Source organism: Oncorhynchus nerka, linkage group LG26 (assembly GCF_034236695.1).
Source record: "Oncorhynchus nerka isolate Pitt River linkage group LG26, Oner_Uvic_2.0, whole genome shotgun sequence".
In the NCBI taxonomy this organism is placed as follows: domain Eukaryota; kingdom Metazoa; phylum Chordata; class Actinopteri; order Salmoniformes; family Salmonidae; genus Oncorhynchus; species Oncorhynchus nerka.
This window is the reverse complement of record NC_088421.1, coordinates 29,915,579-29,941,776: the sequence shown is the minus strand read 5'-3', so window position 1 is coordinate 29,941,776 and position 26,198 is coordinate 29,915,579. Positions and strand designations below refer to the sequence as shown.

At 48.8% G+C, this 26,198-nt stretch overlaps 1 long non-coding RNA gene, 3 other non-coding genes and 1 pseudogene across 4 annotated transcripts; all 5 read right to left on the bottom strand.

The window, feature by feature from the left end:
- Nucleotides 1-1,897: 1,897 nt before the first annotated feature.
- LOC135564692 (uncharacterized) lies at nucleotides 1,898-16,511 on the bottom strand. Its single transcript, XR_010461215.1, has 3 exons — nucleotides 16,049-16,511; nucleotides 3,147-3,228; nucleotides 1,898-3,049 (listed from the first exon to the last, which is right to left on the bottom strand). It is a non-coding gene; the product is annotated as an uncharacterized LOC135564692 (long non-coding RNA).
- Nucleotides 16,512-22,322: 5,811 nt separating this feature from the next.
- On the bottom strand, nucleotides 22,323-26,113 carry LOC135559527 (large ribosomal subunit protein uL3-like; annotated as a pseudogene).
- LOC135564997 (small nucleolar RNA SNORA54) lies at nucleotides 22,537-22,666 on the bottom strand. The gene has a single exon (XR_010461324.1). It is a non-coding gene; the product is annotated as a small nucleolar RNA SNORA54 (small nucleolar RNA).
- Nucleotides 23,669-23,752, bottom strand: LOC135565002 (small nucleolar RNA U83B). Its single transcript, XR_010461329.1, has one exon. It is a non-coding gene; the product is annotated as a small nucleolar RNA U83B (small nucleolar RNA).
- On the bottom strand, nucleotides 24,051-24,144 carry LOC115121067 (small nucleolar RNA U83B). The gene has a single exon (XR_003862266.1). It is a non-coding gene; the product is annotated as a small nucleolar RNA U83B (small nucleolar RNA).
- Nucleotides 26,114-26,198: the final 85 nt, after the last annotated feature.

Here is a 26,198-nt window from a genome sequence, read left to right as displayed (position 1 = left end):
TGGACATTGAATAGTAGGCTACCATTGGTCAGATGACAAATCAATATGAGAGAATGCTACATTAAGAATATCCACTCATCTCAGCTCAGCCATGCATTTGGTCTGGGCTAGTAGTTGAAGGGAAGGTCTTGATTGAATGGATTACTTTGCATGCAGTTTTTTTAGGGTTGTTGTTAGAAGTGTTCTCCCAGGTATGAACAGCAGGGGGCTGTACTAGCAAAGATGAACACTTTTAGCGTGCAAGGAAAGCATGCTAATGTCTGAATAAGCCTTAGGTCACAGGGCCGTTACCCCACAGTTCTGAATTTAACTAATGGACACATTCATGGATACACTTATGACAGTATTCACAGTTGTAGGAGTAGCCTCCCTGTGGGCCAATAGAAAGGGCTAGAAAACAGCAAAAAAAAGCCCATTCCTCATGTCTTTGCCTTTGTCTGAATTGAGAGACAGAGACTCCTCCAGGGTGATTTGAAGCTCAGGTTTCTAGGTGCAAAGTCTTAACCAGGAGCAGTCTTGCACAGCGTGCATGTGAGCGTGCATGTGAGCATGCATTGGCAGCTGCGAACAGTCTCTTCCCATTCTGCCATAGAAGAAGGTAGCCAACCCTGCTTCTCCACACACACAGCCCCTCAGCAGGCCTGTTGCTCCCGGTCAAGGTTCATCTTCTGGAAGAAGATCTTCCCAAACTCATCGGTGCTGATCATGACAGCACAGGCTGGGGCAACTTTGATCACCCTGGGTAGGAAACCTGAGGGGGATAAAGAGACACAATTTACCTGATTTAGTCCTCCATTCAGACTGCTTACTATAACAGCGCTTCAGGCATTGCAAATATATACTTTTTATATATCCTTTGGATTTACCTGCAAAGAGCCCCTGTATCCCGATTCAGCCAAAATTCCCCTCATGATATGCCATGTGGATGTGGGATTCTTCCAGTGGTGGGCCGTCAGGGCCAGCAAGGCCTTCTCTGCTGGCCTAAACATCATCAGAATATATATATTTTTTCAATATATTTTCCCACAAATATGTATTAAATTATTCCCCAGAGTAAGAGTTATACTCTTCATTTCATAGCTTTCCTCTTGGTTGCACTGCTTCCAGCCCCAGGTTGAGATTTGGAGGGCTGGTCTTTATGTTAAATCAAAATCAAATCAAATCCAATTTATTTATATAGCCCTTCGTACATCAGCTGATATCTCAAAGTGCTGTACAGAAACCCAGCCTAAAACCCCAAACAGCAAACAATGCAGGTGTAAAAGCACGGTGGCTAGGAAAAACTCCCTAGAAAGGCCAAAACCTAGGAAGAAACCTAGAGAGGAACCAGGCTATGTGGGGTGGCCAGTCCTCTTCTGGCTGTGCCGGGTAGAGATTATAACAGAACATGACCAAGATGTTCAAATGTTCATAAATGACCAGCATGGTCGAATAATAATAAGGCAGAACAGTTGAAACTGGAGCAGCAGCACAGTCAGGTGGACTGGGGACAGCAAGGAGTCATCATGTCAGGTAGTCCTGGGGCACGGTCCTAGGGCTCAGGTCCTCCGAGAGAGAAAGAAAGAGAGAATTAGAGAGAGCATATGTGGGGTGGCCAGTCCTCTTCTGGCTGTGCCGGGTGGAGATTATAACAGAACGTGGCCAAGATGTTCAAATGTTCATAAATGACCAGCATGGTTGAATAATAGTAAGGCAGAACAGTTGAAACTGGAGCAGCAGCATGGCCAGGTGGACTGGGGACAGCAAGGAGTCATCATGTCAGGTAGTCCTGGGACATGGTCCTAGGGCCCAGGCCAGTTGAAACTGGAGCAGCAGCATGGCCAGGTGGACTGGGGACAGCAAGGAGTCATCATGTCAGGTAGTCCTGGGGCATGGTCCTAGGGCTCAGGTCCTCCGAGAGAGAGAAAGAAAGAGAGAAGGAGAGAATTAGAGAATGCACACTTAGATTCACACAGGACACCGAATAGGACAGGAGAAGTACTCCAGATATAACAAACTGACCCTAGCCCCCCGACACATAAACTACTGCAGCATAAATACTGGAGGCTGAGACAGGACTTTGTTAGATGTTAGATCTTTTATCCAATCATATTTGCCATCATGTGTTGCCAGGGGTCTAAAATCTGCCCTCAGGCCTTCAGAATCAACAGTGTGGGCACTTGTAGCTTAAAGTGAATGGAAATGAAAATTTAGTGTAAACTAATCAGCTTTAGAGTTGGCTATTGTACGCCTGCTGGCTGGCTCCAGTGTTACACAGGAGCCAGCTAGCCGGCGTAGTGCGTGCATGTCTTTTGATTGGATTACCAATATTGAGAGGCAGGTCCTATATGGGCAGTTCTATGCAAACCTCAGAACTAGGAAACTGAATTTGATAAACTAATTCATTTGTGTACTACTAAGCTGTTTTTTTTAACCCACAATGGCGGAAGGAGGAGAAGATATCGATTTGGTCGAGGATATAATTATAACGCCATTCTCAAGACAAACTTTTCAAGAAAAGTTAGACATTGTCAGGAGAGGTCGCCCGACGCCGACGCTACAAAGCCTGTCACAGGCGGGAAAGGGGTTCGTTCGCCACTTTCAAAGTTCCAACTACGAGCGCTATCAATGGCTGCAAACTGTACTGCTGGGAAGGCCTATTATTTGCAAGTGATAGATTTGGTGTTTGGAGCCACACTGGCTTTGCCAACTTGAGTTGTCTAACCAAGGCAGCAATGAGACACGGCTGGGCACTTACAAGCAATGGTGCTTTTGAAAACTTTTGGGGACACCCGAGTGGATCTACAGCTCAATGAACAAGCGTGCAGGGCAACGGGAGCTGCACAATGAAAAGGTATTGTACTCTTTCCCCTGCAATTCTATGAATAAAAATGTCAATTTCAAGGTGACGCAACGCCTGGTTTTATACTGTGTTTCTGTCTAAATGTATAGTGTCTAGAGCCATGGCATCATAATGATGGTAATAAGAGGTGGATTAATTCGGGTGGGACTGTGTAGGACCTCACTGAAGGCCCAGGCCCACGGCACGCCACTGGATTCTTCACAGGGACTAGGAGGAAGGGGAGAAAGACAGAGATTTAGTGGGCAATCCTACGATTTCAGACGTGAATGACCATATGAGTACATAAGACCATGTAATTACACACCTCCCAGTGTCTCCATCTCTCCCAGTTGGATCTGTCTTCGTGTCTTCACCACGTCAAAAGGTAGAGTCATGATGGCAGCAACCTGGGACAGAAGACAATAGACACACTCTCTATAAGCAATACCCAGTGAAATCAACAGCAATACCCAGTGAAATCAACATAACTTACCCCCTGATCTATTGATCAGCAGTACGTTATGTAACTAGACAGGTGAAACACTAAAAACAGGCTTTAACCAGGGGGTCCACCTGTTATCAATTATCAATAGTCTGGCCCAGGTCTCTGCTGGCCCAGGTCTCTGCTGATGATTGCCCAGTGGAGAGGTGTGTAAGGAGGGAAACACCTGCTGCAAGGTCCCCTTAGATGGCTATGAATGTTGCCCAATGTATCAGGTATGTATGGGGTGGTACTGTTGATACTGTATAGTGGTCTCTCTATCCAGCATGGCTCATGAAGAGGGAGTAATATAGTGGTCTCTCTATCCAGCATGGCTCATGAAGAGAGAGTAATATAGTGGTCTCTCTATCCAGCATGGCTCATGAAGAGGGAGTAATATAGTGGTCTCTCTGTCCAGCATGGCTCATGAAGAGAGAGTAATATAGTGGTCTCTCTACCCAGCATGGCTCATGAACGGGGAGTAATATAGTGGTCTCTATCCAGCATGGCTCATGAAGAGGGAGTAATATAGTGGTCTCTCTATCCAGCATGGCTCATGAAGAAGGAGTAATATAGTGGTCTCTGTCCAGCATGGCTCATGAAGAGGGAGTAATATAGTGGTCTCTCTATCCAGCATGGCTCATGAAGAGGGAGTAATATAGTGGTCTCTCTGTCCAGCATGGCTCATGAAGAGAGAGTAATATAGTGGTCTCTCTATCCAGCATGGCTCATGAAGAGGGAATAATATAGTGGTCTTTCTATCCAGCATGGCTCATGAAGAGGGAGTAATATAGTGGTCTCTCTGTCCAGCATGGCTCATGAAGAGAGAGTAATATAGTGGTCTCTCTATCCAGCATGGCTCATGAAGAGGGAATAATATAGTGGTCTCTCTATCCAGCATGGCTCATGAAGAGGGAATAATATAGTGGTATCTCTATCCAGCATGGCTCATGAAGAGGGAGTAATATAGTGGTCTCTCTGTCCAGCATGACTCATGAAATGGGTCTCCAGGAGAGCCAATGAAGAGTGTGGGATCAGCTCCCACACAGGCCAGTCAAAGCCCTTCTCTGTCCCATTACTCCAATGGTGGAACCAGTTTCCCCCTGATGCTCGGACAGCAGAGTCCCTTTTTATTATTGTATTTTACTACTAGCACTAACTTTGTGATCTCTGTGCAGTGTGGGAGCAATGAGCCATCTGCAATCTTTTTGGGCTCCAACTCTATTCAAATAAAAGGTTCAGCAGGTTCATGGGGAAAAGAAAAAGACCCCAAACTGTTTCTATTAGACAAAGTGCTGAGATCTTGATTCACTGTATTATCTGAGTTCACTGACAAAAGCCTCTGTCCATAAATTTGTCTAAGGATGTGTCCACGAAGCACTCTGAATGAATAGGGCTATTTTATGTACAGTATAGGCATTTTTATTTAGAATTCATAAAGAGCAGCCATTTTACAAGGCTGGATTACATAAAATCCTAAGTGGAGGAGAGGAGATACTGACATTACCATGAAGCCACATTGAGTCCTACTAGCCACACACACACACGTCAGTTTTTTATGTTTTGGGAATGGACGTTCTCCCTCTCTCTTTCATCTCTGTCTCTGTCCCTCCCTCTCTCACTTCCTCCATCTTGTCTGGCTAACATGCACAATCTCTCATTTTCTGTCCCTCTGTGACTTACACACTCACATACTATCACCTCCCTTCTCCAACCCGTCTTCCCCATTGACTTACACTTTGTTTTGTTCTTGCTATCACCATGCCTCTTCTTGCTTATATGCCCCTCTCCTCTACTTTCTCATCTCTTTCCTCTTCCTCTCGCTCTCTCTCTGTCTGTCTCTCTATGTTCTCTCTCTCTTCTGTTGTTTTAGCTTGCTCTCTCATGAATGCAGAACATCTCTCTCCCTCTTTCTCTCCTTCCCTCTTCATCCCTCCCTCTCTATTTATCTCTCTCTCTCTGTCTTAGAATGCAGGATATGTGATGAAAGGAGGGAAGTGCTGCTGACATCACTGAAATCTAATTGACAGTGTGGCGATGGTGTCCGTCCATACAAGAGTCCCATCTCACTGCGGGGGAAGATGCATTTGTGGGCCACACTCCTAATGAGCTCCTTACCACTGGATTCTCTGTGGCTTCAACAGCCATCCTCTCTTCATCCCTCTATCCCCGTCTCCCCATCCTGACAGTGGAGAGTTCAAGTCTGGAGTGGCTAGACGTGCCCTTGAAGAGTCAAGTCCTTTCTTGGCAGGCTAACAGAGTTGGACATTCCATGGGGACGTCATGGAGGGTTAACTCTCCGCACCCACCGCAGTGAGAGGAGAGCAAGGCTCCGGCCACACAGCTCGCATCATAGGCTGGGTTTCCTATGCTCTGTCGCTGAAAGTTACAGTGTCATATCTGAAATGGAGCCAGAGGAGGGAGAGATTTCTCACACTCTAATTGTGTGTGTGATTCACTCTCTCTACCCTCCCTTTCGCTGTTTCTCCCCTCTCGTACTGTGTCAATATCTGCATTTTAGCATGCAAGAAATTTGCCTCTCACTCTGAGAGTGTCTCCCTCTATCCCTCCATTCCCTTATCTCTCTCTCCCTCACTCCCTCCCAGTGCTGTGTGATCAGGGAAGTGTGTGTGTGTGTGTGTGTGTGTGGGGGGGACATACTTTCTCCTTCTGGCTGGGAATATTAAGAGACCATACTCTTCTCTGGGCTGTCTTTGTGTCTAAGTACAGCAGTCTCCAAGGTTACATAACCTCGCATCAAATCAACAATGACTTTTGTCTGACTTAAGCAGCCAGTGTCCTGGGACAGAGCACCCCATGGGACCGTCAGGCACGTCACCTGAAGACTCGCCTCTTATCCCCAACGAAAAGGCCACCGCAATAGAAGGGCTCGGTTGAGCACGGCTGGAAACTGTTCAGCTGAAGACTAACCCCACAAGGTTAGCTGAGAGAGAGAGAGAGAGAGAGAGAGAGAGAGAGAGAGACTCTTGTTTATGCTGACTAGAGAGTTGCTGACTGCAATCACCTAGGTTATTTTGGGGTCAGGGAGAGGTGAGGCTACAGATAGCTAGGCATGGCTCCTCTACAAGACATGTACTTTCACAAAAACATTTGAAACAGTAGTAGAAAAGAAATAGGTTCCTCATGAAAAAACAGTAGCAGAAAAGAAACAGGTTCCTCATAAAGAAACAGTAGCAGAAAAGAAACAGGTTCCTCATAAAGAAACAGTAGCAGAAAAGAAACAGATTCGTCATAAAGAAACAGTAGCAGAAAAGAAACAGATTCCTCATAAAGAAACAGGTTCCTCATAAAGAAACAGTAGCAGAAAAGAAACAGGTTCCTCATAAAGAAACAGTAGCAGAAAAGAAACAGATTCCTCATAAAGAAACAGTAGCAGAAAAGAAACAGGTTCCTCATAAAGAAACACTAGAACCACTAGACAGCATGACAGGTATTTTTTTTAAGGCAGTGGAGGAAATGGGCCATGATATCCTACCCATCCTGCACTCTGGTGGTGAGAGGCAGTACTTCATGCAGGGAGGAAGGGCACTCCTGCTCCTATAAGCTTGGGGAAGAAAGGAAAGCTGTGTCCATGGGAACGGGCTTGGAATACTGATGCCACAGTGCAGGGGTGCATTGGAGCTGCAGTCTATTCCGGCAAGCTCAGGCTAAGGCCTTTAGGTATTCTCATTACAGCTGTCCTCTGAAAGCCATCATCAAATCTTACCTTTTTGTCAAAACTGGGCTTACAAGGTACTCCCTGGCACTATTATTCGATTGTGAATATCTTAAAGATAATAATACAACATTGATCAAATAGAAGCAGTGAAATAGTCTCTCATCCTGTCCACATTGCGTTTGTCACTAAGCTTGTCAAAGTCCCCAGTCAGTCCTTCTGGTCCCCATAAGGGATTGTATGATTGTGACCCACTGCCTCTAAATGTTGAAAGTAAAGAGACATTAGACTAAAATGCACCATGAACTCCTTATTTTCCTCCACTGGTAACGGCTGTGGCCAAACTTGGAGATGTTGTCGATGAACTTAAGGTTGATCTTCTCCAGGGCCTCCCGAGTGCCACAGTGGTCTAAGGCACTGCATCACAGTGCTAGCTGTGCCACTAGAGATTTTGGGATCGAGTCCAGGTTCTGTCACAGCCAGCCGCGACTGGGAGACCCATGGGGCGGCACACAATTGGCCCAGCGTCATCCGGGTTAGGGGAGGGTTTGGCTGGCAGGGATGTCCTTGTCCCTTCACACACTAGTGACTCCTGTGGTGGGCTGGGTGCAGTGCACGCTGACACGGTCACCAGGTGCACATGCAGTGTTTCTTCTGACACATTGGTGTGGCTGGCTTCTGGGTTAAGTGGGCATTGTGTCAAGAAGCAGTGTGGTTTGGTTGGTTTGTGTTTCAGAAGACACACAGCTCAGTCAGATGAGTCAGATGAGACTAACATTTAGCTTTTTGGCCATCAAGGAAAATGCTGTCTGGCGTAAACGCAACACCTCTCATCACCCCAAGAATACCATCCCCACAGTGAAGCCTGGTGGTGGCAGCATCATGTTGTGGGGATGTTTTTCATCTGCAGGGACTGGGAAACTGGTCAGAATTGAAGGAATGATGGATAGTGCTAAATACAGGGACATTCTTGGCATTCTGGTTTCAGTCTTCCAGAGAATTGAGATTGGGACGGAGGTTCACCTTCCAGCAGGACAATGACCCTAAGCATACTGCTAATGCAACACTTGAGTGGTTTAAGGGGAAACATGTAAATGCCTTGGAATGGCCTAGTCAAAGCCCAGACCTCAATCCAATTGAGAATCTGTGGTATGACTTGAAGATTGCTGTACACCAGCGGAACCCATCCAACTTGAAGGAGCTGGAGCAGTTTTACCTTGAAGAATGGGCAAAAATCCCAGTGGCTAGATGTAACCCAAGAGACTTGCAGCTGTAATTGCTGCAAAAGGTGGCTCTACAAAGTATTGCCTTTGGGTGGGGGGGTGAATAGTTATGCCTGCTCAAGATTTCTGTTTTTTGTCTTTATTTCTTGTTTGTTACACAATAAAAAATACTTTGCATCTTCAAAGTGGTAGGCATGTTGTGTAAATCAAATGATATAAACCCACAACAAAATCTATTTTAATTCCATGTTTTAAGGCAACAAAATAGGAAAAATGCTAAGGGGGTGAATAATTTCACACGCCACTGTACCAATTGGATACCATGAAATTGGGTAGAAAAAGGGGTAAAAAAAAATAATAATAGCAGAGGCAGAAATGTGCTGTTTCATATTTGATAAAGCCATGAGAAGGTACTTCAGAGCAGATGGAGAGATTCTTCCAGAAAGAGGCCATTACCTGAACAGTTGACCTCACCTCCATTAGAAAGGCAGGGAGTAATTAGTTCTGTATTTTACAGTGTTACTGGCAGATTTGGAGAAAGAAGTGATATTGTGTATAAGAGTGCTGTAGGTGTTGGGACTGGATGTATCTGTGCTTGCGCTGCAGTGAGGGTCAGTGCCTCTAGAGGTTATTATTGTAGTAGGATGTCCCTTGGGGGTATCCGTACCTATGTAGGACATGCAAGGGTTAGGTTAATAAACAGGCTGGAGCTAGAACCTCATTGTCGCGCGTCTTTATTTTAGATCATACTACATGGTGTCAGAAGTGGTTTTAAAATTCACATAAACGTGAAAGAGGTACCAAGTAAATCATACATTTAGGCTGTTTCAAAGCAGGGAGGGCACAGTGTTGGAGATAAAACAGCGCATATCATTATTTTGCTAGCTAACGAGCAAGGACTAAGTTATTGTAATGACCTGACTAGATCATAAATGAACAATTGTCCAGACAAAGGCTTGAGTTTGCGAATTGACGGTTTATTGAACCAACTTTACACAGGCTACTGTTTGGGCCGTAGCACACGCCAAATAGATGACAGATAACCCACAAGCCAATCGTGACCTTCTCTTGTGAAGCCCAGACGTAAGAAAGAGAGAACAAAGGCTGAACCTGGTCTTAACTTCCAATGCCCAACCCCCCTCCACGCCACTCCGCCAACCACCAGGATGCCCGGCATCAGAACATTCCAGGCATTCCCGTGATTGGCAGATAGCAGGTTGATTGACATGTCGGACCCCGCGAACACCGGGTACTGGTCAGTACAACACAACCACCTCCTAGCCTAGCACATAACACACAGCTGTCTGTGCGGGTCGCTACACAGCCCCCCACCACAAAGTCCCTCGTCCCCGAGGGAACAAACAAAGTCTCTGAAGCGACCCGGAGGTCTCCTTTGCCTGCGTGGCCGTGATGGTCGCAGAGTGCCCCTCTGGGAACCAGGGGATGAAGGCAGGGATATGGGGGACAAGGAAGCGGGAACGGGTAATACAGTCCGTGGTTCTGGGGAACCACGCGGTGACACAGGGGGAGACAGGGGAGTGGGCTGTCTGGAGCCTTGTCTGCGGCACCTGAGGGTGGGTGCCTGGAGAATGTCATTGCCAGAGAGGGGAATTGTGGGGGTTCCTGGGGTTTGGGAGAAGAGGCCCCTCTGTATGGGGCTAACCTGTCCCGGTGCAGTGCCACCTTTCTCCCCTGGGAGGAAGCTGCACCCGGTACACAACCTCCCCTACCCTCTCCAGGACACTGCAGGGTCCCACCCAGTGACTGTCCAACTTGGGGCATCTGCCTTTTTTTCCTTAGGGGCTGTAGACCCAGACCAGCTCCCCAGCCACAAAGTGCCTTCCCGGGTGTGCACGTCATAGTTCCTTTTCTGCCTCACACCTGCATTCACCAGCTGCTCTCTGGCGAAGGTGTGGGCTGTCTCAGGCGGTCCTGGAGTCTCCGGGCATACTCCGGCCCCGGAGGAACATGAGGGCTATCCAGGGGCCGACCAACGCCATCTCCGCAGGGGTGCGGATCTCTCCCAGCATGAGGAGGGCAGGCGTGCAGGAGGTGGAGTCTTGGACAGCGGAGCGGCATGCCATGAGGACCATAGGCAGGTGCTTGTCCCAGTCACGCTGGTGTTTGGAAGAGACGATGGCCAGCTGCTGTCCAAGCGTTTTGTTGAAGCGCTCCACAAGGCCATCACTTTGAGGATGGAGAGGAGTAGTGCGGGTCTTATGCATACCCAGCCTCTCACACATGGTGGCGAACACACGGGACTCAAAGTTTCTGCCTTGGTCGCTGTGGATGGACTCTGCAGCTCCAAACCTGCTGAACATCCCCGCTGTCAGGCGTCGACGATGGTCTCTGCCTCCTGGTCAGGCAGAGCATAGGCCTCGGGCCATTTTGTGAAATAGTCCATGGCCGTGAGCACCCAGCGGTTTCCACTGTCTGTGGTGGGGAACGGCCCAACTACATCCACTCCCACCCTCTCCATGGGAGCCCCCACTGGGAACTGTTGGAGCTGAGCATGAGAGCGGCCTGGGGGGCCCTTTCTCGCTGTGCAGTTGTCACAGCGGCGACAAAAGTCCTCCACATCCCTCTTGTGCTGCCCCCAGTAGAAGCCCTGACGGAGACGGCGCAGTGTTTTTGTGACCCCAAAGTGTCCAGTCCCCACCCCCCCATGAGTACTCTGGAGCACAGCCTCCCGCAATGCTTTTGGGACCACCACCTGCCACCTCTCCTCTCCCGTAGCTGACTCCTTCCATGCCCGCTGTAGCACGCCATCAGCCAGCCGCAGTCTCTCAAACTTTGACCACAACCCTTTGGTCGCGAGTGAGAGCGCTGTCACCTCTTCCCATGGTGGCCTCACCTGCGCCTCTACCCACTGTAGCACTGGCTGTAGGTCTGTGTCCCGTCCCTGCTGCTGCCGCCATTCAGCCACGTCGACAGTCTGCAGCTCACAGCAGACAGGCCCGCTCGCCCGACACACTGTGGCACAGACACCCTCCTCTGCCCGCAGCTCTCTCTCCCGTCCCTCTCTCCGTTCACAGTGGCGGCAGCCGTCTGCAGTACAGGGCCGACGGGACATGGCGTCGGCGTTGGAGTGGCGTGCCCCTGCCCTGTGCACCACCGTGAAGTCATACGGCTGAAGCTCCTCCAACCAGCGTGCCACCTGCCCCTCTGGCTCTCTGAAAGACATGAGCCACTGGAGAGCAGAGTGGTCAGTCCTTACAGTAAAGGGCAGACCACCCAGGTAGTACTTGAAGTGTTTGACGGAAGCCACAACAGCCAAGAGCTCCCGCCGGGTGACACAGTAGCGGCGCTCATGTTTGTCAAATGTTTTGCTGAAGTACGCCACCACTCTCTCCCCCTCTGGCCCCACCTGGGCCAGCACCCCACCCATGCCCACATTGCTCGCGTCTGTGTCCAGGATAAAGGGCAAGGTGAGGTCAGGGGGGGCGAGCACGGGGGCCTCGATCAGTGCACGTTTGAGGGTGTTGAACGCCTCCTCACACTCCACTGTCCAAGTGAAAGCCTTGTCCTTCGGCAGCAGGCGGTTCAGTGGAGCAGCAACGCTTGAGAAGCCCCGTACAAACCTCCTGTAGTACGAGGCCAGGCCCAGGAAGCTCTTCAGCTGACGCTGGTCGGTGGGGGTGGGCCAGTCTCTGACAGCCCCTACCTTGTCCTCCATGGTGCTGATCCCCTCCTTCCCCACTCGGTGGCCCAAGAAGGACACCTCTCTCCTCATGAAGTGGCACTTCTCGGGGTGGAGCTTCAGACCTGCGGCAGCCACCCTCTCCAGCACACGCCGTAGCGCCCCAGGGCTGACTGGAAGGAGCTGCCATGGGCCAGGATGTCATCGAGGTATACCAGACACTGCTGTCGGGGGATGCCATCCAGCACCCTGTCCATCAAACGCTCAAAAGTAGCTGGAGCGTTGCACAGGCCAAAGCACAGGACCTTGAACTGCCAGTGTCCTCTGTTAGTGGAGAATGCCGTTTTGGCTCTGGCCTCTGGGGAGAGGGGGCACCTGCCAGTAGCCACTGCGGAGGTCTAGTGAGGAGAACCAGGAGGACCCCTAACCAGGTCCAGCGACTCATCGATACGTGGTATGGGGTATGAGTCCTTCCTGGTTACCTCATTCAGCCGCCTGTAGTCCGCACAGAACCTCAGCTTGCCCCCTTCTTCGGAACCATGACGACTGGCGCCGCCCAGGGGCTGTCTGAGGGCTCAATGAAGTCTGCCCGCTGCATCTCCAACACAGCCTTGTCTGCCGCCTCCTGGCGTGCCAGCGGGATACGGCGGGGACGCATCTTGATGGGTCGAGCATCACCTGTGTCGATCTCATGCTGCACCAGAAGAGTCTGACCCACCTCTTCCTCACTCAACGCAAAGCTGTCTCTGAATTCAAACAGCAACTGCCACAACCGTTCCTGCTGCTCAGGGTCAAGACCAACACAGTTCCTCCCCCATATCTCCCTCACTGCAGACAGTGTCCTCTCCTCTCCCATCTGGGGTAGCTGGGCTGGGGGTGCGGCCCGGGCTCACAGAGGGCTGTGTCATGGAGGTAGCTGGGGGAATGTAACACACCGCCGTAGGTGACAGGGGGACTGGGGAAAAGTCACACACAGCTGTGGGGAGGGCGCAGCCATGAGTCTCTGCTGCTTTAACTGTTGGAGTAAAGGGTTTGTTGGGTTGAGTGAATGTGACATTAGGGGGGCCATGGTGACTTCCGTCCTTCCCTGGAAGCTCAGTGTGCCCCTATTTAGGTCTAACTGGCAGCCTGTGCTCCTAAGAAAGTCCAACCCCAGGATACAAGGGTCCTGCACAGCCGCCACCCACACAGGATGACGCACAGTCATGCCCCCTACTGTCAGAGTCATTATTCCCTTCCCTTTCATGGGTGCCAGCTCACCTGTGACTGTGCGGAGCTGCACAGTTGTAGGCTCACACTGAGTCCAACCTGGCACAATATCTGGCCTCACCAGGGTTACTGTGGACCCAGTGTCCACCAGGGCGGAGCAGGGCACCCCCTCCACAGTGACAGGGACATGACAAAGTCCCCAACACAGGTCCGGCCCACCACAACAACAGGCTCCATCCGCTTGCCCTCGTCTGCTTCTGGGGAAGTGGAGCCTTGCTTCCCGTCTGTGCCGGTGGGCTCCTCCTGAAGATGATGGTGGTTGGGATAGAAAGCCAGGGGTCCGCACTACCCGGTCTATGCGGACCCGAGCCGTTTCCCTGAGCTCTGGGGACATGGGGCAATCTCGGCGCAGATGGCCTGGCTGGCCACAACCCCAGCAGACCCTGGGACCAGGGCTTGTGTTTCGTGCCGCCTGTAGCGACACAGCCCGAATGAGTTCTGTCATTTCGGCCACCCAAGCAGGCTTTTCCGGCTCCGGGCTGCTCTGCCCCCCCAGCTCGCACAGAGGGTGTGTCTCGCTGCACCCCCACCAAAGCTCCAGCTGAAGCCCCAGCCCACACCAGCTCCCTCTCCAAAGCCATCTCCAAGGCTGTCTGCAATGACTCAGGATGAGCCAGCTGGGTCTGTATGCGCAGCTCCGTAGGGGAGAGCGCCTGTATGAACTGGTCCCGTGCTAGCTCGCTCTGCACGGAGGGGGGCATGTGAGCATATGCCCGCCGAGAGAGGCTCTCAATGTCATTAGCTAGCACCCGTAGAGGCTCTCCAGGCTGCCTGCGTCTATTCCTCAGTTCGGAGCGCAGTAGCCCGGGCTGTACACACTGTCCATAGCGCCTCCTCAGTGCTCCCACTAGAGCACCATAATCATGCCTGTCCTCGGGGCTAATCAATATCAAACAGGCCAGAGCTTCATCCGTGAGGCATAAAGCCAACTGCAGTGCCCTTTCTTCATCCGACCACCCCTAAAATGAGCTAACAGTTCAAACTGAGCATGAAAAGCTTCCCAATCCGCCTTACCAGAATACTTCGGGGTCTTAACAGATACGGACGCAGCCGGGAACTGGGCGCCGCCATGTTTGTTTACATCCTGAGCCCCAGATTCCTCGTCACGCCGCGTCGACGCCGCCACCGGTCCGCCCACCAGAATCCGCGCGAAATACACTCGACGAAGCACTCCTGCCCGCTTCAGCCGCCATCACTCTAACGTCCTCCCTCAAGCGGCCTCTGCGCTCCGACGCCCTGGCGATCTCCTCAGACAGAACCCCGACGTCCATTCACACGCACCTCCTTGGCCATAATCGTCCCCTACCTCCACCTTCACTTTCGGATTCCCTCGAAGCATTTTCAATCCCCGTTCTCACCTACGGTAGCTAGCCACATAAGTCAGCTAGCTAGCTGGCTAACTTGTATCAACGTTTTTACTTCTGACACCAATGTAATGACCTGACTAGATCATAAATGAACAATTGTCCAGACAGAGGCTTGAGTTTGCGAATTGACGGTTTATTGAACCAACTTTACACAGGCTACTGTTTGGGCCGTAGCACACGCCAAATAGATGACAGATAACCCACAAGCCAATTGTGACCTTCTCTTGTGAAGCCCAGACGTAAGAGAGAGAGAACAAAGGCTGAACCTGGTCTTAACTTCCAATGCCCAACCCCCCTCCACGCCACTCCGCCAACCACCAGGATGCCCGGCATCAGAACATTCCAGGCATTCCCGTGATTGGCAGATAGCAGGTTGATTGACATGTCGGACCCCGCGAACACCGGGTACTGGTCAGTACAACACAACCACCTCCTAGCCTAGCACATAACACACAGCTGTCTGTGCGGGTCGCTACATTATGTTAGATTTGCGTCAATTCGAATCTGGTATCAGGATAAATATGACAATGAGTCACAGACTGTATACTATGTATTTTTTATTAGCTAAGCAATAAGTGCTAAATGCAATTTTCGTATATACGGGCTTTCTGTCCCACCTCGCAGGGCAAACAGAGAACTGACTTGTTCTTGACAAAGATATAATAAATATACCCTGCTTCCGAGCCGGCGTGGTTTAGCCTCACCCAGCCTATCGTTGATTGTTGGCGCAGAGGCCGGTCCCAGCCCCATAAACGCTTCAGTTGATAGATGTAACTGTTGCTGTGAAGAATATCAATGCTCTCATGCTCGATACCGTTATCTCGCACCTGGCTCCTGTAATGTTCCCCCCCCAACTCATTGCACAGTTCCTGTCTTCATGTTATTCTGTATTTTTCCATCATGAGAAAGGCCCATGGCCCTGAAACTGTTAACAATGTTTCAAGTCAGCTATGTTGCAAAACACATACATACATCCACACAAGCCAACAGCAGATAATATTAATTCACATATATGGTAACGGGCTATAGTGCATAACACAGAATCCTCATAGTTACTGCTAAGCAACATGTTGCAAGAGGAAGAAGCTGGCGGGATTTCAGGGTTTGCGATTCCAAGTTCAACTGCTGACGGATTTCACATTAGTCCCCCGGAGAATTTTGTTTGTATGGACATTCAAAACTGGCCGAAATGGATCAGGCGCTTTGAAAGGTACAGGGTAGCATCAGGTTTAAACGTGAAAAATGAGGCATTTCAAGTTAATACACTGATCTACTCTATGGGTGATGAAGCCGAGGATATATTAAATGCTTCAACGTTGACCGAGGAAGAGAAACTTAACTACAGTGCCGTTAAAGACTGTTTTGAAACGCATTTTGTAGGGAGACAAAACATTATTTTTGAGAGAGCTAAGTTTAATATGCGCATACAGGAGCAGGGTGAAACCACCAACAGTTTTTGCACAGCTGTTCACAAACTAGCAGAACGGGGAAGAGCTGATCCGAGATCGGATTGTAGTCGGAATACGAAATATATCACTTTCTGAAAAGTTACAGTTGGATTCCCAGCTTACCTTGTCCAAAGCTGTAAACCAGGTTAGGCAGAGTGAGACAGTAAAAAGACCGCAGACGATACTGCGCGACAGCAGCTCCTTGCAGAACGAAGAGAGTGAGGAAATACATGCATTTTCATACAGAGCTAAAAAAAAACGGAGGGGAACACAGAACAGAGACAGACGTGGAGAAAACAATCACAGACAGCACCAGTAGCTAGTTCAAATGTTTGTCGCAAATGTGGGAAAGATTGCCCAGCAAAGGATACGGAATGCAGGAAATGTCACAGGAGAGGACACTTTTCAGATGTCTGTCAATTAAAGCAAATGCATGAGGCTTCAGAGGAGGTACAGCAGGACAGCATCTTTCTGGGAGAAGTAAAGGGAAACAATACTGGCTGGCATTCAGACATTAAACTCAATGGGGAGGTTGTGTCATTTAAACTAGACACTGGGGCAGCAGTGACAGCTATCCCAACTAGGCTGTATAGCTATAGCAGAGATGGCCCTTTGCTCTCTACAAACAAAAAACTGTACGGGCCCAGTAATAACATTTTACCAGTGGTAGTGCACTTGGTGATTAAACTGGAGAGTAAAGACAAAAGTGCCATCCAGCCTGTCTTCGTCATTGACTCTCTAGCCAGACAGTTGCTGGGGCTGCCAGCAATTGAAGCATTGCAACTCATTGAGAGAGTGAGCGAACTGGAGGACCCAGGTGAGGTTTTCAAAAAGAAATTCGCAGAAGTGTTTTCTGGTCTAGGAAGGATAGAAGGTGACCACAAAATCCGCCTGAAAGAGGATGCTGTCCCCTATGCCCTTACCACCCCCCGCCGGGTACCTATCCCTTTATTGGCCAGAGTAAAGGAAGAGTTGGGGAGGATGGAAGAAATTGGGGCGGTGTCTAAAATAGAGAGTCCCACAGACTGGTGTGCAGGGATGGTGGTGGTCCCAAAAGCCAATGGGGAAATAAGGATCTGTGTGGACATGACTAAATTGAACGAGGCACTCTGCAGAGAGAGACACATCTTACCATCAGTGGAGCAGTCACTGGCACAGTTGGATGGCTCACAAGTCTTCACAAAGCTGGATGCCCGCTCAGGTTTCTGGCAGACACAGCTGTCATCAGAGAGTAGGGCGCTCACAACGTTTATTACACCGTTTGGCCGTTACTGTTTTAATGTTTTGCCATTTGGAATCGCTTCCGGTCCTGAGCATTTCCAAAGACGCATGTCCCAGCTGTTGGATGGGCTGAGTGGCGTCATAGTCCACGCGGACGATGTGCTCGTGTGCGGAAGGGACAGAGCAGAACATGATGTAAGGCTCACAGCAGTTCTGACCCGACTCCAGGAGACTGGCCTGACACTCAATGAAAAATGCACTTTTGCACAATCAGAGGTCTTGTTCTTGGGAAACAAAATCAGTGCAGCTGGAATAGAGCCGGACCCAGAGAAGATCAGCGCCATCACAGATATGCCCAGACCCCAGAATGTGGCTGAAGTCAGGACCTTCTTAGGCATGGCCACATATGTGGGTAAGTTCCTCCCACAGTTCTCAGATACAACCAAACCTCTGAGAGACTTACTAGCCAAAGAGAATGACTGGTCATGGGGTCACATGCAACAGGTAGCGTTTGACAAAATCAAAGGAGATCTGGCCTCACAGAGAGTGCTGGCCCAGTACCATCCCCACGCTAAGGCAAAAGTATCAGCAGATGCATCTTCTTTTGGGCTAGGGGCGGTCCTCACACAGATGCAGGACAACATGGAGTGGCGTCCAATAGCCTACATCTCCCGAAGCTTATCCGACACAGAGCAAAGATATGCTCAAGTAGAGCATTTCACATGGGCATGTGAAAGGCTCAGCCAATACCTTATTGGCCTGCAGTTTACAGCAGAGACTGACCACAAACCACTGTTGGCTCTGTTAGGGACAAAAGCACTGGACGACTTGCCTCCCAGAGTTCTGCGCTTCCGCCTCAGATTACTGAGGTTCACCTACAAGATGGTGTATGGAAGGCACTGATCACAGCAGATGTACTCTCCAGGGCCCCAATTAAACGTCCATTATCAGAGGAGGAGCAATGTCTAGAGGGTGAGGTACAGGTGTCCATTAATGCAATAAGGGACAGTCTACCTGCATCTCAGACCAAACTGCAGCAGATTGCAGAGGAGCAACAACGAGACCCCATCTGCCAACAGATAGTGCAGCAGTGCAAAAAGGGATGGCCCAGGCAGGAGGAACTACCTTAGCTGCTGAAGCCCTATTGGGTGCACCAAAGTGACTTCCACTGTAATGGAGACCTTCTCATGAAAGGACAACAGATAGTTATCCCAGAGACTCTACAACCAGAAATGCTAGACAGAGTGCATGATGGACACATGGGGATAACCAAATGCAGACTGAGGGCTCAACAGTCAGTGTGGTGGCTTGGTCTGAGTACTCAGATTGCCAAGCTAGTGGCCCATTGTGAGGTCTGTACAAAATGTCAACCTTGTCATCCGGAGCCAATGATGGCAACGGAGCTGCCAAAACGGCCATTGCAAAAGGTAGGGGCGGATATGTTCTATTGGAAAAATGACACTTATCTGCTAGTGGTAGATTACTACTCAAGATACATTGAAATAGCAAAGACACCCATAACCACATCAGCTGGTGTTATCAATGGATTAAAGTCCATTTTTTCCCAGGCAAGGGGTCACTGAGGTCCTGGTTACAGATAACGGTCCCCAGTTCTCTGCGAGCTCCTTTTCTGCTTTTGCCGCAGAATAGGACTTCATACATGTGACCAGTAGCCCCTACCATGCACAGAGTAATGGTGAGGCAGAGAGAGCTGTGAAAACAGTCAAGGGACTGCTGAAAAAGAACAAGGATCCATACACGGTTCTGTTAGCTTACAGAGTTACACTACTGCATCATGGGCCGTCGCCTGCCGAGCTCCTGATGGGCAGGAGGCTGCGTTCCCCATTGCCTGTCTCGCCGGCTCAGCTTAAACCCTGATGGCCTAATAGGAAGGCCTTCGCTGAGAGGGACAAACGTCTGAAACAAACGCAAACTGGAGACTTTAATCAGAGACACCGTGCTAAAGAGAGGCCAGAGCTGACCGAAGGTCAACGCGTGTGGATTACAAACTCAAAGACACCAGCAATAGTGCTGAGGAAAGCGGATGCCCCACGCTCCTATGTGGTGGACACAGGCTCAGAAGAGGTACGAAGGAACAAAACACACCTCAGAGCTCTTCCAGATCTACCAGCCACACAGACTGAGGCCACAGAAAATGCACAAAAAGAGGGTGAAGGAGAGAGAATGCTCACAGAGCCACAAGCGCACCCAAAAAGGGATGTGAAGCCACCAGAGTGGCTGAAAGACTATGTTACGTGAAGAGAAAACATACTGTTGGGGACCATACCCAGCAAAAAGAGACTGTACCTAAGTTAATGTTCATACTGTGTGATTTAATACTTTCATACTGTTTCAGGATGGGAAGTAGCATGTTAGAGAATAATACTGGTTTCCAAATTGCATTTCAGTTATGTTTCAGTGGTTATGCATGTTGAGTTCTTGTTCATGGGAGAGGGGAAGATGTAGTAGGATGTCCCTTGGGGGTATCCGTACCTATGTAGGACATGCGAGGGTTAGGTTATCGCGTGTCTTTATTTTAGATCATACTACAATTATTACACAACACAGGCCATCTCCATGACTCTCCCTCCAGACACTGTATCACTTCTTTCAGTGGATGCATCATGTTCATATCACATTCTTTGGGATTTGTTTCCCCTCCTTGGACCTCAACGACGAGAAATGCTTCCGTTGGGGAAAGTTTTGAAAAACTGAAATGTGCTATTGTGTGAACAATGCTCCAAAGACTTAAAGTAGCACTCCAGTCTCATTCTCACCTCACTGAACACCTGATTTATTTAACAAAAGGCACATCTCAATAGGTGGTCCAGGTATGTCTGACACGGCACAAGTGGGGTTGTTCTCTATTGCTCTTCTATTGTTCCTCGAGCCAATGGACTTCCCATCAAACCAACTCCTTGAATGCCCTCCTCCTGGTAGTTTGCAGTTCTGTCTAAAAAACACTATTTTAATCAAAACATATTTGTTTACCCTTTACTGTGTGTACTTTACTGTCTTTATACTTGGGATATCACCTTAACAGGAAAAGTTTAAAAATCACTGGAGGACATCTTTAAGTTAATAGGAAATAAGGACCTTGAAAATCCTTCTGAAAATCAAATTTTTTGCAAAGGGTGCAGAATACTGTATTATGCAGAGATGTGTAGCAGGAGACGTGAGGGACGTCTAAATGGAGTGCGAGGCCCTCAGGGTCCTCCTCATTACCTGCTGAAGTGGAGGTGAAAGCACTTTTGAGTAGAAGGCTCAATTGCTGTATAGAGCTAGGTGAGCTCTGTACTGAAGCCAAATATGGGTAGAACACATGGACATACACAGAGTGTACAAAACATTAGGAACACCTGCTCTTACCATGACAGACTGACCAGGTGAAAGCTATGTTCCCTTATTGAAGTAACTTGTGAAATCATTAAAGAATGATTTTAAGCCTTGAGACAATTGAGACAAGAATTGTGTATGTGTGCCATTCAGATAATGAACGGGCACGACAAAATATTTAAGTGCCTTTGAACAGGGTATGGTAGTATGTGCCAGGCGCACCAATTTGTGTCAAGAACTGCAATGCTGCTGGGTTTTTACATGTTCAACAGTTTCCTGTGTGTATCAAGAATGGTCCACCACCCAATGGACTTCCAGCCAACTGTTGGATAAACCTGTCAATAATCAACTGACTGGCTTTCTTGATGTTTATAGTATTCTCTCGGAGTATGCAATCTGGCTTCCGCTCAGGTTATGGGTGTGTCACCATTGCCCTTGATTCTAAGCAACATTGTGCTATTTTTACTTTGACTTGGCCAAAGCTTTTGATACGGTAGACCATTCCATTCTTGTGGGCCGGCTAAGGACTATTGGTGTCTCTGAGGGGTCTTTGGCCTGGTTTGCTAACTACCGCTCTCAAAGAGGGCAGTGTATAAAGTCAGAATCTCTGCTGTCTCAGCCACTGCCCGTCACCAAGGAAGTACCCCAAGGACGGTGCACTGTCCTCTCAGCACATAAAGCTGCAGGTGTATGTAGGTTAAATCTAGACTTGGTTTCCTCTATTGTAATCACTTTCACCTCAGCTGCCAAACTAACCGACTCGGATGACCATCCTACCCCAGCTAGATTACAGAGACGTCATTTATAGATCGGCAGGTAAGGGTGCTCTCGGGCGGCTAGATGTTTACCATTCGGCCAGCAGAATTACCACCAATGCTCCTTATAGGACACTACTCTGTAAACCTGTCGCAAGACCCACTGATTGATGCTTATTTATCAAACAGCCTTAGGCCTCACTCCCCCTATCCGGGGTATCTACTGCAGCCCTCACCCTCCACATACAACACCCGTTCCGCCAGTGACATCGTGCCAAAGTTGCCACAAGAGGAAACATTCCCGACCCAACAAATTGAGGCTATTGAGGGCAAAAGAGTGTGCAACTCAATAGAAAGGTGTTAATGTTCTGTACACTTTGTATAGCCAGTTGTCTGAATGGAAAATGACTTGCATTTAGAAAGACGTGGCTGTATAATTTCACGTTCATGCAACGCAATGGTCTAAATCTGACAAGGAATTTATCTAGAAATACTATCATCCTGATTAGTGCACTCTGGACTGTAGTGTTCTTTCCCTTGAAAATCCAGCCTGCAGGAGCGGGCCATATCAGAATAGTCCAGTCACTTTCAGTGTTGATGGAATAAGTGCCAGGATGTTACCCTGACTATATTCCCATTACGCACAAAAATGATTTTAGCAGAGCATTTATACAATACAATGCTTTCAGTTCAACTATGCAGACAGAATGAGATTCACAACCCATCAATTAGCCTTGAACTGTACTAATTCACCACAGCTGGGGTTTCATTATTCACCGAATTAGAGGCACTCGAAAGCAAGTCTTCAGTTCTGTGCATCTGTCCAGAGTCTTTGTACACCAGTGTCAAACAATAGGTGGTACAAACAGTAGCTACACAACTTTGTGACAAAGTCAAAATTTTCCCCTAAGGCTGCCAACTCCTACTTATCAGGACTCAAATTGATGAAGACACATTTAGCAAATATGCAATTCATTTGTCGAACAAATCCATGCATCAACCCAAATACAAGATCACAATTTGCTTGGCCCACGTAGGCCTCAGATTAAAGTGTGATATTATGCATATCATAAGAAACAAAAAAGAGCTTTTCACTTAGTTTTATTATTAAACAACTCCGCAGTGCAGCATGAGGACTCATACCACCAGACAGAGCTAGAGGATGACATTTAGGCAGTCTCTTCCTTGGCAATGCGGTCCTTCTTGAGTGGTCCCTGTAGACAAAAAGGACAAGTAGTTAGTGACAATGCATATACAGAGTTTAATAAGCAGCCTCTACGCCATCTGTGGCTCCAGGGGTGATGTTCCCAGAGAGTGAACAGGGAACAGCAAAAAATGATGCCGCTCCCCTGCCTCACTGAAGTTCGATCTAGCACCTGAATGGAACCCAAATTCATACCAAGAGTGAACCAGGTTACGATAAGTGCACTATGGGCATAGGGGACTGAGCTGCAATGCCGGTTGTATGTGAACTAGTGGGTCCACTACATTGATCCAGGGGACTTGTGAAACAGAGTGAAGCCATTGGAAGAGACAAGTAGATGTCATGGAAACTGAACGCACCATGAACGCCTTCTTTTCCTCCACTGTCTGGAAGCGGCCGTGGCCAAACTTGGAGGTGGTGTCGATGAACTTGAGGTCGATCTTCTCCGTGGCACGACGGCTGGACTGTACCAACAGAGACTGAAAGCAGCATAGATTTTTTTTTTTTTTTTAAATATACAGATTAGTGATGCATTCCTTTAACGGGCCATACAGGACAACATTTAGCACATTGTCCATCTGGTATGAAACAAATGCCCTAAAGTCAATACACGCCAGAACTCTACATGCAACAGGGCCAGCACACTGCCATTAGTTTCATCGGCCCAGGGAGGGAACTACCCATATTTAATATGTACCTATTCAGTTCAGCCAACTTACAAGTACCTAAATGCCAACTGACAACGCATTGGAATAAGCATGCATAAGATGGAATTGTCTCTTTCCTCACCTTACGCAGGGTTAGCACCTCTTCTTGACTCCAATTGTGCAGCCCTTCAGCATGACAAAGTCATTGGTCACCTCTCCGTAGTGGACGAAGCCACCCAAAGGGGTGATGCTCTTGTTGGACAGATCGTACTCGGTGGCGGCGTTGTTCTTCACCAGCTTGCCTTCCTTGGTGTGGTAGCCCTGGCCGATCTTGTAGATCTTCTTGTTGATCTCTGTGCGGTGGTGGTAGCCCTTCTGACCAGCACGGGCCACGGAGAAGGCCACACGGGAGGGATGCCAGGCACCGATACAGGCCACCTTACGCAGACCACGATGGGTCTTACGGGGGAGCTTCTTTGTGTGCCAACGGCTGGTGACACCTAAAGGGGAAATTTCAATGTTTAGTACACGAGGACTTGGCATGAATAACTGAAGCTTGGTTAACTAGTCATTAGTGGGTTGTGGTCTCAGAAGGCAGCATGGAATGCATTCTCATGTGTGTCAGACGCCATGCCTGACGCAGTGTTCCGTGGTCTCACACACAAAGCCCTTCTTCAGACACATACCTTTGTATCCGTGACCCTTTGTGACACCGATGACGTCGATCATCTCATCCTGGGTGAAGACATTGGTGATGGGGATAGACTGCTCCAGCTTCTCACGGGCCCAGTCCACCTTGTCAGAGATGGAGCCTCCATTGAGCTGCACCTCCATCAGGTGGGACTTCTTCTGCCTCAGGGGCAGCAGCCTCATCTGGATGGGGAGGAGAGAGGCATGTGAGCCTGCTAGTCCTGGGACAAGTATAGCTAGTACAAACCATGTATTCAACCCAAAACAGGGGACATAGTCTCAGAAGGAAGGCAGCATGGAATGTATCCTCATGCGTGTCGGACGTCATGCCTGACGCTGTGTTCCGTGGTCTCGTCACAGACAAAGGGAGGTCTGATTGATTAAAACTGTGGCATTGCAGGGAGCGTATTCTATCCTGCTCACTCACCTGCGTGTGGGCGATGATGCGGACGACCTGGCAGTACTTCTTCATGGAGGCAAAGTCCTTCTCCAGCTGCTTCTTGCCCTCGTCATCCTGCCACTTCTTGCAGTACTTTGTGAAGGCCTTCTTCTTGGACTTGTACCTAAGAGCATGCAGCATGACCGGAGGGTAGGGAGAAGAGGCACACGGGTTGGCACAGGTCCTTCATAACCCCAGGGGGCCAGCGGAAGAACACTGTACTCAGCTGCTCGCCCAGCCTTCACAGGGGCGAAGGGGGCAGTTACAGCTTCAGAAGGGTTTTCGGCTCATGACGCGGTTTCTAAGAAGCGCTTTCCACCGGCCAGAGGAGCCCGGAGCTCATCAGGCCACGAGGCACCCGAGCGGAGCTGCCACCAGGGGGGGCAACGGATGTTAAGACTCACTCACTGAAACACCACATCTTTTACATGTCGAGCAACATGCTTCAAAGCTCATTTAAACGTTATTACACACTATCCAACCAATAGTCAAAATGTTTGTTTAAATATCTATTATTTTTCACGTGTATAATGACTCACCAGTTCCTGTAGAAGCGACGCTTGCACTCATCACTGATGTGCTCAGCGAAGATGGTCTTGAAGGAACGCAGGCCACGGGGAGTCTCGACATAACCCACAACACCCACCACAACCATGGGAGGAGTCTCCACAATGGTCACAGCCTCAACCACTTCCTTCTTGTTCACCTCTGTAGGAAAATAGTCAGGTATGAAGGTTAGTAATACAGGAGTTCCACGATAGACTTAAATTGCATAATGTCAATGCTCAACGACTGCGCTCAGTGCTCGACATTCATCAAGGGTTAGACCCAATATGTCCGCCCGTCGAGGGGATCATCACAGGCAGAAAAAAAAGAAACAGTAATGCTAGACCGAAACTAATATGACTTGGTTATGTATTCATAAATCCCACAGCAATATTCACCCAGTCAATTCAACAAAACAGAATGAAGCCAAATACTCACTTGAGCCAGGTCTGTCGACTTCACGCACGATGTGAGTCATGCCAGCCTTGTAGCCAAGGAAGGCAGTCAAGTGTACTGGCTTGCTGGGGTCATCCTTGGGGAAACTCTTCACCTTACCACGGTGACGTCTGCTCCTCTTACGGGGCAGGAAACCCAAGGATCCGTGGCGGGGAGCCGAAAATTTACGGTGGGACTGTGAAAAAAAAACGCAATTCAGCACATTGTCCACGAGGCATACAAAACTATATGAACGCACTTGAGTCAGTATGTCAGAACTCGACATTGGTTGGCCTCGTGCTGTTCCCGTTCATTCTGTCCGCCCGTCGAGGGACTAGTCACCAATATTCACGAAATAAATCCCAACTATGGACGTAAACAGAGTCTTGGAATAAACATGTGTAACGGTAGTCGTTAGATGTTCGGAGGACCTTGACTAGCTACTGTTGGGCGGGCTAATGGGTCAAGGCCTCAAGGTAAAGCCCGTTATAAAACAGTAGAAATGTAACTAGTACGTTGTCAGTTTTAAACCAGTTTGATTGTGAACTAACATTACAAAATGTCTATTTAAAATGTATTTGAGTAACGAAGCATGCTAGGCCTCAGCGTATCAGCCATTTTAACCTACCAGTATGCCAACGATTACTTCATACATTCATTCTGTAATAATCTAAGACAATGTTATTATGGTAAGGTCTAACATACAACTATTAATTACAGATAGACACATCTTACCTATTGACTTAGAGGGGGAACGTATAAGGTTTAAGAAGATGCAAAACGGGTTGAAACCACAAGTCTCAAATAAGAAAGACGAACTCACCATTTTGTCTCAGAGCCGATTGAAAAAGAGGCCTATGTAAGGGGGATGTTTGGTATTTATACAAGGACGTGACCCATCACGTGATTAACGTCGCCAACCAGCATCATGGCTCCGCCTTCCTTCTGTACAAACGCTTGCTTCAAAATCTAGAATTCCACTGTAACAGAAATGCATCAG